Source organism: Pristis pectinata, chromosome 4 (genome assembly GCF_009764475.1).
Source record: "Pristis pectinata isolate sPriPec2 chromosome 4, sPriPec2.1.pri, whole genome shotgun sequence".
Classification (NCBI taxonomy): domain Eukaryota; kingdom Metazoa; phylum Chordata; class Chondrichthyes; order Rhinopristiformes; family Pristidae; genus Pristis; species Pristis pectinata.
In genome coordinates this window covers 107780698-107793482 of record NC_067408.1, presented here as the reverse complement: position 1 = coordinate 107793482, position 12785 = coordinate 107780698, and the positions used below count along the sequence as shown (strand labels likewise).

The window sequence follows — 12785 nt, the reverse complement described above, 5'->3', positions numbered from 1 at the left end:
GGAGCAACACACAAATGCTGGAGGAACTCAGCAGGTCAGGTAGCATCTAAGGAGGGAAATGAACAGTCAATGTTTTGGGCTGAGACCTTTCATCAGAAACTGTTGTATATAGTTTGGGGATATAGAAATGAAAATATTATGTTTTGTAAAAGTGCTTTCTGTCTTTTCAAGCTGAGAGGTAGCTGTAGCAAGTAGAAAATTGTGAGGAGTCCTCAATGTGTGGAACTTGTAATATAGTCCCAGAGGTTAAACTTCTCTTTTCTGAATATTATGTTCGAAGGGAATTGGAACAATTGTATTTGGAACATAGAACATAGTACAGCACAGGAACATGCCCTTCAGCCCACAATGTTGTGCCAAACCAATTACATTAGTAACAAAATGCCCAACTAAACTAATCCCTTCTGCCTACACAATGTCCCTATCCTACTATTTCCCTCACATTCATGTGCCTATCTAAGAGCTTCCTGAATGCCCCTATCATATTTGCCTCCACCACCACCCCAGGCAGCGCATTGCAGGCACCCAACACTGTGTGTGTGGGGGGGGGGGGGGGGGGGGGGGGGGGGGAGGGGGGGAACTTGCCCTGCACATCTCCTTTGAACTTGCCCCCTATCACCTTAAATGTGTGTCCTCTGGTACTATGACATAGAATATCATGATATATCTCATGACATAGAAGGAGACCTTTCAGTCCATTTGGTTTCTGCTGGCTCTCAACAATTCCATTAATCCCTTCCCCCAATTACTTCCCAGTAATCTGTTCTCTTCCAAGTGCTCATTAAATCCTCTCTCATTCTCCTGTCATCCACCTACACTGGGTTTAATATTCAATAGCCAGTTAACCCATCAACCAGAACGTGAAGGAAACCAGAAAACCTGAGTGAAACCCTTGTGGTCACTGGGAGAAGATGTAACCTTCACTCGGACAGCACCAGAGTCAGGATCGAACCTGGGTCCTAGAGCTGTGAAACAGCAGTACGAACCACTGTGCCACCCTTGAGTTAATGCTCCAATTAACATCTGTGTGATGCTGACTGTTTGGTCAGCTGGCAGGGGCTCTTGATGTCCCTGTCTTTTTTTTCTCTCTGTACAATGATTTAAATGTAACTGGTATTACTTATTTTTACTTTCTGCTTTGCTGTCTGCATTCTAGAGTCTACTGAAAGTCCATGAGCAATTCTGCATGTGTTTAATGATGAAAGCTGTTTATTCATGTCCATAACCACACATTAATATGTTTAAAAGGTACTTGGACAGGTACTGTACATGGATAGGAAAGGTTTAGAGGGATATGGGCCAAATGTGGGCAAGTGGGACTTTTGGTCGGCATGGACCAGTTGGGCTGAAGGTCCTGTTTCCGTGCTGTATGACTCTGACACACAACTGACTGTGAACAAAGTGTAGCTGCATTGGAGCCTATCTTTTGGATGCATTTTTAGCTGTGTTGCATATCCTCATTGTAAATCTCATTTCCATAAGATTGTTTCTGAAAGTGCTTGCTCCAACTTTTTGTTCGTGCAGCAATTGCATAAACATCTGTATTAATAAGGATATCATAAATACATTCCTAATGAGAAATTATCTAAATGGACAAAAAAGTCAGGCAACTTTACTTCATTTCCAGTACAGCAGACCCTGTTCTGTGGATTTACCTTGCTGATGGCAAGGAATTGGTGATGTGTTTTTCATTACTGGGGTGTTGAGAAGTTGGAAAGGTGTGAACACCTTTTGAGATCAGAAGTGATTGTTTTGCCTTTGCGCTATTGGTGACCTGAGGCACCTTTGTCTTCAAAGAGATCATCAACTAACCCTGGATCTTTCTTGGGACCTTTTAATTATTGTTTGCTGACAGAAACCAAATGACTCAAGCTCGACTGGTGGGTGAAGATGACCTCATTACTGGGATTGGTTGGGAAGGAATTCTGGACCTTGATTGCTGGAATTGCTCTCCAATTTATGAAATCATCCCAGGGTTTGGGGAATAGATTTGTGTTGGCAGACACACAGATCTGTCAGCTGACCTGATGATGTCTGGATTGTTTGGGGCTCTGTGTAGTCATTGGAGCATAATCTTATCAAGTGTTTGAATGTTTGGAGGAAAAAATATATCCACAGTAAACAGTTATCCCAAGTGGATGCACTTGGAAGTAACTTGGAGACACAAGAGACTGCAGCTGCTAGAATCTGGAGCAGAAAACAAATTGCTGGAGGAACTCAGCGGGTCAGGCAGCATCTGGAGAGGGAAATGGACAGTCGACATTTGGATTGAGTCCCTTCACTGGACACTTCTTGAAGTCCAGATGAAGGGTCTCGACCTGAAACATTGTCTGTCCGTTTCCTCCTTCTGCTGCTGCCTGACCTGCTGAGTTCCTCCAGCAGTTTGTTTTGTGTGCCAGTGAAGTAATTTGTTTGCTTTAAGATGGCAGTCAGCCAGTAGAGTTTGTATTTTCCTATGTTTCAGTGAATTTTTGGCGAAATAATTTTTAGTGTGTCAGACTATTTGAGAATTGTTTATCATCTCCTCCTATGACTGCATTGATTGACCCCTGGTGCTCTGGTTTTGTCCCACATCCCATGGATGATTATTACTCACATGTACATCGAAACATTGAGTGAAAGACATCTTTTGTGTAGAGTGTTCTGGAGGCAGCCTGCCAGTGTCGCCACGCTTCTGGCACCAACATAGCATGCCCACAACTTCCTAACCCGTATGTCTTTGGTGTGGGAGGAAACCGGAGCACCCGGAGGAAACCCATGCAGACACGGGGAGAACGTGCAAACTCCTTACAGACAGTGGCGGGAATTGAACCTGGGTTATTGGCGCTGTAATAGTGTTATGCTAACCGCTACACTACCCTGCTTGCTAGGAGCTGGTTGGTAGGTTAATTGGCTGCTGTAAATTGCCTCTTGTGTGCAGGTGAGGGGTAGAATCTGATGCGAGTTGATGGGACTGTGGGGAGTATAAAATGAGATCAGTGTAGGATTAGTGTAAACGGGTGTTTAATGGCTGGCATGGACTATGAGCCAAAGGAATTGGAGTATTATTGTCACTGCTACTAAGGTACAGTGGAAAAACTTGTCTTGAATACCGTTCAGACAGATCAATTCATACACGGTGCATTGAGATAGTACAAGGTAAAACAATAGCAGAATGCAAAGTCAAGTGTCACAGATACAGAGAGTGCAGTGCAGGTAGACAATGAGGTGCAAGGTCTTAACAAGGTAGATTGAGGTTAAGAGTTCATTTTATCGTACTAGGGAACCGTTCAATAGTCTTATAACAGTGGGATAGAAGCTGGTTGGGGGAAAAATACAAGATGCTGGAGGAACTCAGCAGGTCAGGCAGCATCTGTGGAGAAAACAGTCAATGTTTCAGGTCAGGACCCTTCAGGACTGAAGATAGGAGAAGGGGAAGCCCAATATATAAGGTGGGGGGGGGGAGAACAGAGCAGTGATAGGTGGACAAAAGAGGGGAGGTGGGGTGGGCACAAGGTGGTGATGGGTAGATGCAGGTAAGAGGTAGTGATAGGCAGATGGAGGGAGGAGGGGAGAGCAGATCCACCAGGGGATGGGTCAAAGATATGGAGGCAAGCAGTATGGGGGGAGGTGAGGAAAAGGAGAGAAGAAAAAATGGCAAGGAGGGAAAAACAGGGGCTAGGAAAGGGAAGAAGAGGCAAGGTGGGGGTGGGGGTTGGTTTACTTAAAGTGGGAGAATTTGATGTTCATGTTGTAAGGTCCCAAGATGGTAAATGAGGTGCTGTTCCTCCACTTTGCATTTGGACTTCTCCTGGCAGTGGAGGAGGCCGAGGACTGACATATCAGTGATAAGTGTGGGAGGGGGAGTTGAAGTGACTGGCAATGGGAAGATGCAGATTGTGGTTACGGATGTAGCGTAGGTGTTCCATGAAATGGTCACCTAGTCTGCGTTTGGTCTTGGCAATGTAGAGGAGGCCACACTTGGAGCACCGAATGCAGTAGATGATATTAAGGGAGGTGCAGGTAAATCTCTGCCTCACCTGAAAAGACTGTTTGGGTCCCTGGATGGAGGTGGTGTAGGGGCAGGTGTTACACCTATGGCACTGGGAAAACTATCCAATTATTTCCATTTAATTATTTACTTTGAAAGCTGTTTCTACTTTTATTGGTGGGACATTTCATTTCTTTTTTTTGTTTGTTCCTATTTTTCTTTGTTTTGGAAAGCAAAATATGTTTTGTTGCTTTAATACATTTGAAGCTCATTCTTTGTGGAGCACTTTTCACAGCGTTCCAAAGCATTTGACAGCGTTCCAAAGCAATTCACAGCTGATTAAAATATTCTGAACTATGGTCATTGTTGTAATGTACGAAGCACACAGCCAACCTACAGCAAGTGCCCAGCAATGTGAAAATGGTCAGAGAATGGTGATATTTATTCAGTGGTTACCCTGTTAGCTGCTGATTTGCTGTCTGTGTACTTGTGAAGTTGATCCCACCTCAAATTACTTCTAACAAAATTATCTGTGTACATGTGCACATTGCACATAGATATCTGTAGAAATATGGTGATCACTTTCCAGATCACTTGTGTGCTGTTTTTGTTTACACCGCTGCAAATTTGATCTCCTAACTCATTGCCACTTTCAAATAAAGCTGTTTGTTAGCTATTATCTTTTCCTTTAAAGCACTTAAGCATTTTTAAAGTTGATGCTTTTAGAACATTTAGGGCATATTTATTTGGTGATGTATTGGATGCAAAGAAAAAGGGCTGAGTGGTATTAGTACTTTGTCATCTGTGGGAAGTCTCTGCTTCTATCCCTTACTGATAATGAGGACTTGATATAGTTAGTAGCAAGACGCTGGACTTGGCTCCAATGCTTGTCTTTCATGTTTATTTTCTGTCCACTGGAGAGAATAGGCGAACTTTCTAATATACGTTTACGTTTAATCTACAGCACAGATTCATTCCATTCACTCTGATGGATGCTGTTTTTATTGCACAAGGTCTGCTGCTACCTCTGCCTCCAATTGCATAACCTTATTTAAAAACCCTTCTCCCTCAAGTATGCACTAAGCTTCCACCCAAAAACAAAAATGTTGTCGGCTTCATATTTCGTATTTCCTTTATGTATGGCCCTTCGAGTCTATGCTGCCTCTCGGAGGACTCCCATTTCTCCACTTAATTTTTCCCTGTAACCTACTCTCACCTCTCAACTACACCCTGATCCTCCTGCCATCCCCACCAACCCACATGTTGTTGTTGGAATGCGGGAGGAAATCAGACCACCCACGTGGTCACGGGGAGAACATGCAAACTCCACCGAGACTGCATCAGAGGTGAAGATTAAACCTGGATTGCTCAAGTTGTGACGCAGCAGTACTACCTGCTGAGCCCCTGCCGCCCACTAGTGGCAAGCTCTCTCACCAATCCATGAGAAGAAGTTCCTCTTAACTGCCTTTATTTGATCTGCTTTATCCCCGGCACTGGGATTGCTATGCTTGGCGATCACTTTATCTTCTCCTTAGATCTTGTTCGTGATCTTGACTTCCATTATGTTTCCAACTTGTGATCCTCTTAATTGTGGGCGGGCACAGTAGTATGGTGGCGAGCGTAATGCTATTACAGTGCCAGCGACCTGGGTTCAATTCCAGTTGCAGTCTGTAAGGAGTTTGTATGTTCTCCCCATGTCTGCGTGGGTTTCCTCCGGGTGTCTGGTTTCCTCCCACATTCCAAAGATGTATGGGTTAGGAAGTTGTGGGCATGCTATGTTGGCACCAGAAGTGTGGCGACACTTGCGGGCTACCCCCAGAACACTCTACGCAAAGGTGCATTTCACTGTGTGTTTCGATGTACATGTGACTAATAAAGATACATTGTATCTTAAAAACTATTTTGCAAATCCCTTCTTGGTGCAATAAATCATGGTGAAAATAAAGAACAATCACACAACTCCAAGTGTCGTCCAACCAAAGTTCTATCCTGGATCTCGGGGTTGACTGAAAAATGACAGCACTCACCAATGAGCTCCTATTAAGCTGGTGTCCTCCATTGTGTGGGTTTCCAGTCTCCTACTTTGCGTTGGTGTCAGGCATCCATTCGAAAGGATCCTTGGCCTGCAGTGTGATGTCATCAGGTTGGTCAAAGCCAAACGCATGAAAGAATTTTCACAAATGTCAAATTGGAGCACAATTTATTATCCAAAATTTTTAAACTATGCACAAGATGTGAATGTTAAGGTAGTTGCAATATCATAAAATATTACTTCAAACAAAAAACAAAAAAAAATGCCTAGAAAAGTTGGTGTCATCCTTCAGGGAGAGAAACAGTCAACAGAAGAATGTCAGTGTTTCAGATCCAGAACCCATCATCAGAACCGTTTGTCAACTTTTCTCCATGGGAATCCTAACCTGAATGATTCTGGTTTAATTTCAGTTGTTCAGCCTCTGGTGTTTTGATTCAATGATGTATTATTTCAGGTTTTTTTGTATTGAGGCCCATAACACAGTATTTTGAAATATTGAACATAGAACATTACAGCACAGTATGGGCCCTTCGGCCCACTATGTTGTGCTGACCTATATAAAGTTACTCCACGATCAATCTAACCCTTCCCTCCTACACAACCCATAACCCTCCATTTTTTTTCTTACATCCATGTGCCTATATAAGAGTCTTTTAAATGTTCTTATTGTATCATTCTCTACCACCACCTCTGGCAGTGCGTTCTAGACACACACCACTATGTGTTTTTTTAAAAAAAAAAGCTACCTCTGACATCTCGCCTACACTTTCCTCCACTCACCTTGACTAGATGTCCTCTGGCATTGGCCGTTGCTGCCCTTGGGGGCGGTGGGGGACAAAAGGTGCTGGCTGGCCACTATATCTATCCCTCTCATAATCTTATACACCTCTGTCAAGTCGCCTCTCATCCTCTGTCGCTCCAAAGAGAAAAGCCCTACCTTGCTCAACCTTTCCTCATAAAACGTGTTCTCTAATCCAGACAGCATCCTGGTAAGTCTCCTCTGCACCCTCTCTAAAGCTTCCACATCCTTCCTATAATGAGGCAACCAGAACTGAACACAATACTCCAAGTGTGGTCTAACAAGAGTTTTATAGAGCTGCAACATCACTTTGCAGCTCTTGAACTCAATACCCCAACTAATGAAGGCCAACACACTGTATGCCGCCTTAACCACCCTATCAACATGCATGGCAACTTTGAGGGATCTATGGACTTGGACCCCAAGATCCCTATGTTCCTCCACACTGCTAAGAATCCTGCCATTAACCTTGTACTCTGCCTTCAAGTTCGAACTTCCAAAGTGTATCACTTCACACTTGTCCGGATTGAATGCCATCTGCCACTTCTCCACCCAACTCTGCATCCTGTCTATATCCAGTTGTAACCTAGGCTAAGCTTCTACACTATCCATAACACCTCCAACCTACCTGTCATCTGCAAACTTACTAACCCTCCACTTCCTCATCCAAGTCATTTATAAAAATCCCAAAGAGCAGGGATCCCAGAACAGATCCCTGCGGAACACCACTAGCCGCCGACCTCCAGGCAGAATACGCTTTATCTACTGCCACCCTTTGCCTTCTGTGGGCAAGTCAATTCTGAATCCACACATCCAAGTTTCCATGGATCCCATGCCTCATGACTTTCTGGATGAGCTACCATGGGGAACCTTGTCTAACGATGTTTGAAGCAATTACAATCTACATAAATATAAGTTTTAAGGCTAATTATTGTTAGTACATTGTCACACCCCTTGTTAGTATTTAACAATGCTTTCCTTTTCTTTGTATTTTACAGTTAGTTTCCCTTGACTGAGGTGGAAAAGGTTGCACGACAACGCAATCTGTGAGGGAAAGTGGGATCACTGTTGGCAGTGTTGAGATTTTTCTGCACCTGTAGTTTAAGATAAACCCTGACGTTTGTCAGTTTTGCACTGCAATGCCAGCAAGCACTAATGGTTTAACTGTCATTACACCCACAGCATCAAGGCCATTATAATGTTCCCTTCCTATTCTTGCATTCTTCCCCAAATTCCAGTGACTCATTTGCAGTTGTTGGTGCCCAGACAACTTTCGGTGAATTTATGAATTTCAATTCTTGGGTCTTTCTCCTCCTATTTGACCCTGTTAATTTGTTGGCTATATATTATGCCTGAAAATTATTAGCTTCTAATTCACATCTGTGAGGATCTGGGTCAAATTATAGGTCTTTCACAATTTGCGATTGTATGAAACATTGACAATTATAACCCTGTGGCATTTATAGCAGAGCTGCTGCCTCTGTTCCAGCAATCCGGATTCAATCCTGACTTGTGGAGCTGTCAGTGTGGAGTTTGCACCTTCCCTCTGTGACTGCGGTGTTCCGATTTCCTTCCCACCCTCGCCCCCATCCCAAAGATGTTGAGTTGATAGGTTAATTGGCCACTGTAAATTGCCTCTAGTGTGTAGGTGAGTGGTTGCAACCAGGGAGAATTGATGGGGATGGGAGACAGAGGATGAGGGGGGACCTGATAGAGGTGTATAAGATGATGAGACGTATTGATAGGGTCAATAGTCAGAGGCTTTTCCCCAGGGCTGAACTGGTGGCCACAAGAGGACATAGGTTTAAGGTGCTGGGGAGTAGATATAGAGGAGATGTCGGGGTAAGTTTTTTACTCAGAGTGGTGAGTGCGTGGAATGGGCTGCTGGAAACGGTGGTGGAGGCTGATACGATAGGGTCTTTCAAGAGACTGTTAGATAGGTACATGGAGCTGAATAAAATAGAGGGCTATGGGTAAGCCTAGAAATTTCTAGGGTAGGGACATGTTCGGCACAGTTTTGTGGGCTGAAGGGCCTGAATTGTGCTGTAATTGTTCTATGTTGGATGAAATTTAGTGGGGTAAGGGAATTGCTCTATGAATTGGCATAGACTGGATGGGATAAAATGGCCTCCTTCAATGCTAAAGGAAAATACGGAAAGATTTGCAAATGGTGAGCTGTGTGTAACATTCTCACTTCAACTTTATGAGCTAAACCAATTGTTTAAAAACTAGTTTTGTAATGTTGATTTGAGAATAAATGCCAATAATGATTTTGTCTGTGTGTTGAGTATGGTCTGTGACAGTGTCAATAGGTTCCTGCTCCTTGCCTCCAATACACCTCTGAAATTGATACAGATAATTGCTCTGTGTATGGAAGCACAAGAGACTGCAGATGCTAGAATATGGAGTGAAAAACAAAAACTGGAGGAACTTAGCGGGTCTGTGTGTATTTTATTCAAGCCTTCCTTGGCATCATCCTACTGCAATGAATTTTAAATTGGGATTGTGTGTGCCACAGCAGGGAGTATGAATGAAGGGATAATGAAATAAAGCTTTCCATTACCATGTGTTGCTGATTTTCTAAGTTAAACATACATAGAAATAAAGAGTATTGTCCCCAGCTTTTCTTTCTTATTGAATCTTGTTATATTTTTACTTAATTGCCATGATCAGAGGGAGGCCATTCAGCTCATCAAATCCCTGTTGGTCCCAGTTGGAGCCATTCGACCGGCTCCATTTCTTCCCCTATTTCCTTTTTGGCTTGTAAATTATTCCCTGCCTTTTCCCATTTCCTGCTTTTTGAGCAGTAACTCATTTCCACGGATAATAGCAACCCACTCTATTGGCCATTATTTGTTCACACCAAATGGAGATCTGGAAGTGGCTGGACTATAGGGATAACCACAGCCAAGTCTTCTCCTTGTCCTTGCCAGCAAACTTCCCAACAAGAGGTGCTGCATAGCAATTGAAGTGTAAGGATGGTACATGGCTGGCTTCTCTATCCTTCCTGCACCTTCTCCAGTACCAAGTCCAGAGCACACTCGTGCCATTCTCTGTGTGTCTCAACAGAAGCACATTTCTAATGCAGGATAAGATAATCAAACAATTAGGCCTAGGACATTCTGATAGTCCATTGATAAGTTTTAAAAACACATGATAAGTGACTTATTACTGAGTTATTGTTTAATTAGTGGGTGGAGGAGAGTTCATTGGGTTAGATGTTGCAGAAATATCAGTGACATCTTCAAAGCAATTTGCTATGTTGGATAAATTAATTTACCCAGAGCATAATCATGGAACTACAGTGGCTTTTTTACATTTTTAACTTAAGATAAGATCTTTATTAGTCACATGTACATCGAAACACAGTGAAATACATCTTTTGCGTAGTGATTTTGGGGGGCAGCCCACAAGTGTCGCCACACTTCCGGTGCCAACATAGCATGCCCATAATTTCCTAACCTGTACGTCTTTGGAATGTGGGAAGAAACTGGTGCTGTAAAGCATTGTGCTAACCACAATGCTACCTGAAATTCCAGTTAGGATTTGTCAAGAATATAATGGGGGCACAAAGCAACTTTGAAATGCAAACGAAAATCGTCATTGGTGGGATCAATTGAAGTATCTGTGAATGAGTATTTGAACATCCAGGATCCCAGAAGGCTCCATGGCTTTCAAATTGATCTTTTGTTCAATTTATACTTGATCTTTTGTTCAATTTATACTTGAGCTTTTCATCTCATCTTGAACTCAGATTCGTGTTCCTCATCACTGTGCAGACTGTTCTGGCTGCATTATACCAAAAGATAGGGCAGTTATTTATTTTTAATCCAAAGGCAAGTGTTGGCACAAACCACTGTTGCATCTGGTTGCATTAGAATGAATGTATTAGTTGAATATCAGCCAATCTCAATATGTATTTATAAACCTGATTTTATTTGTAAAAACAATCATTTAGTGACGTGGACTTTGCAACACTGGTATTTGCTACCAGCATTGTAAAGGCTGCTTCACTGTTGATGTCCAATTCAATATGTGTAAATGATCCTGAAAAGTCAAGATGGTAACATTTTTACTTCCAGTCTACCAATGGTGATTCTGTAGCTGTGGGTGTACTGATGACTACAGGTAGTTCCATGTGATGAGAAAAGCTACTAATGGAATGTCTAACTTAGCTCTTCATTCAATGGTTTTCTGGGTTGGTGGGTTAAGAGACCTGGTGTTTCTTGCAGTAGGTTCCAGTAGATGTGACATGTTTAGGACTCCAAGCCATAGTTGCACATTGGATTCAGAGGTTCATTGAGTTATGCAGCCTTGAAACAGGTCCTTTGGCCCAACTCATCCATGCTAACCAAAATGCCTACCTGAACTAGTCTCATTTGCCTGCCCTTGGCCCATATCTGCCTAAACCTTTCCTATCCATGTACCAGTATAATGCCTTTTAAACATTGTAGTTGTACCTGCTACCACTTCCTCTGGCAGCTCATTCCACATACCCACCACCCTCTGTTGGAAAAAGCTGCCCCTCATGCCACCTTTTAAATTCTTCTCTTTTTGTTTTGCTCCTTTCTTCCCCCCCCCCCCCCACCTCAACTCACCTTAAACCTATCTGCCCTCCAGTTTTAGATTCCCCTTCCCTGGGGTGATAAAGGCTGACCAGGCACGGTAGTGTAGCGGTTAGTGTAACACTATTGCAGCGCCAGTGACTGGGGTTCAATTCTGGCCACTGTCTGTAAGGAGTTTGTATGTTCTCCCCGTGTCTGCATGGGTTTCCTCCGGGTGCTCTGGTTTCCTCCCACATTCCAAAGATGTACGGGTTAGGAAGTTGTGGGCATGCTATGTTGGTGCCGGAAGCGTGGCGACACTTGCGGGCTGCCCCCCCCCCCCCCCCCACCCCAGAACACTCTACACAAAAAAAAAGATGTATTTCGCTGTGTGTCTTGATGTACGTGTGACTAATAAAGAAATCTGATCTATGCCTCTCGTGATTTACTGTACCTTTCATAAGGTCACCCCCTCAAACCTCCTACACTTCAGGGGGGAGAAATTCCCAGCCTATTGAGCCTCTCCTTACAACTCAAGCCCTCCAGTCCCGATAACATCCTCCTGCATTGTCCCTCTATAGTAGCTCGGTGCTCGGCTCCCTGTCTCTGTGATGTGTGCCCCAGCATACTGGAGGGCCCCACCCATGCAGCTGCAGCAGGTGTCATTGACCCTGGCTAATCTCAGGGAAGAGAGGATTGTTCAATCAAAAGAGACTGGACAATTTGGGGTTGTATTCATTGGAGTTAAGAAGAATCAGGGATAACCTTATTTCAAACATACCAGATTCTAGTCAGGGGCTTGAGAGGGAAGATGTTGAGATGTTTCCACTCGTGGGAGAGTCATGAATGAGGGGACATAGCTGCAAAATAAGGGGCCGGTCATTTAAAACTGAGGTAAAATAAAACTTTATTAAAACAGCATGGTAACAGGCCCTTCCGGCCCAATGAGCCCGTGCCGCCCAATTACACCCATGTTAACCTACTAACCCATACATCTTTAGAATGTGGGAGGAAACTGGAGCACCCAGAGGAAACCCACGTGGTCATGGGGAGAACGTACAAACTCCTTACAGACAGTGGCGGGAATTGAACCCAGGTCACTGGTGCTGTAATAGTGTTATGCTAAACGCTACGCTACCATGCCACCCAGAAACTTGCAGAGAAATTTCTGAGGGTAGTGAGAATCTAGAATTTTCTGCCCCCGAGAGTGGCGGAGATAAGATCATTCGATATACTTAAGGTGGAGATGGATAAATATTTGAAAGATTTGAGGGTTATGGGGAACTGGCATGGAAACTGAATTGTCCAGCACAGATCAGCCATGATCCTATTGAATGTAGGGCAACCTTGAGGATCCAAGTGACAATATAATGGCCTACTAATGTGATTGAAACCTCCCTTGAAGCAGAGTCACTTTGGAATTGCTGTCATTGTGAGTCA

General features: G+C 43.6%; 1 protein-coding gene across 3 annotated transcripts in view; it reads left to right on the top strand.

Annotated features, from left to right (window-relative positions):
- The window catches only part of dop1b (DOP1 leucine zipper like protein B), a 120683-nt gene that overhangs the window by 4482 nt on the left and 103416 nt on the right, over positions 1–12785 (top strand). The gene's annotated exons all lie outside the window — the stretch shown is intronic.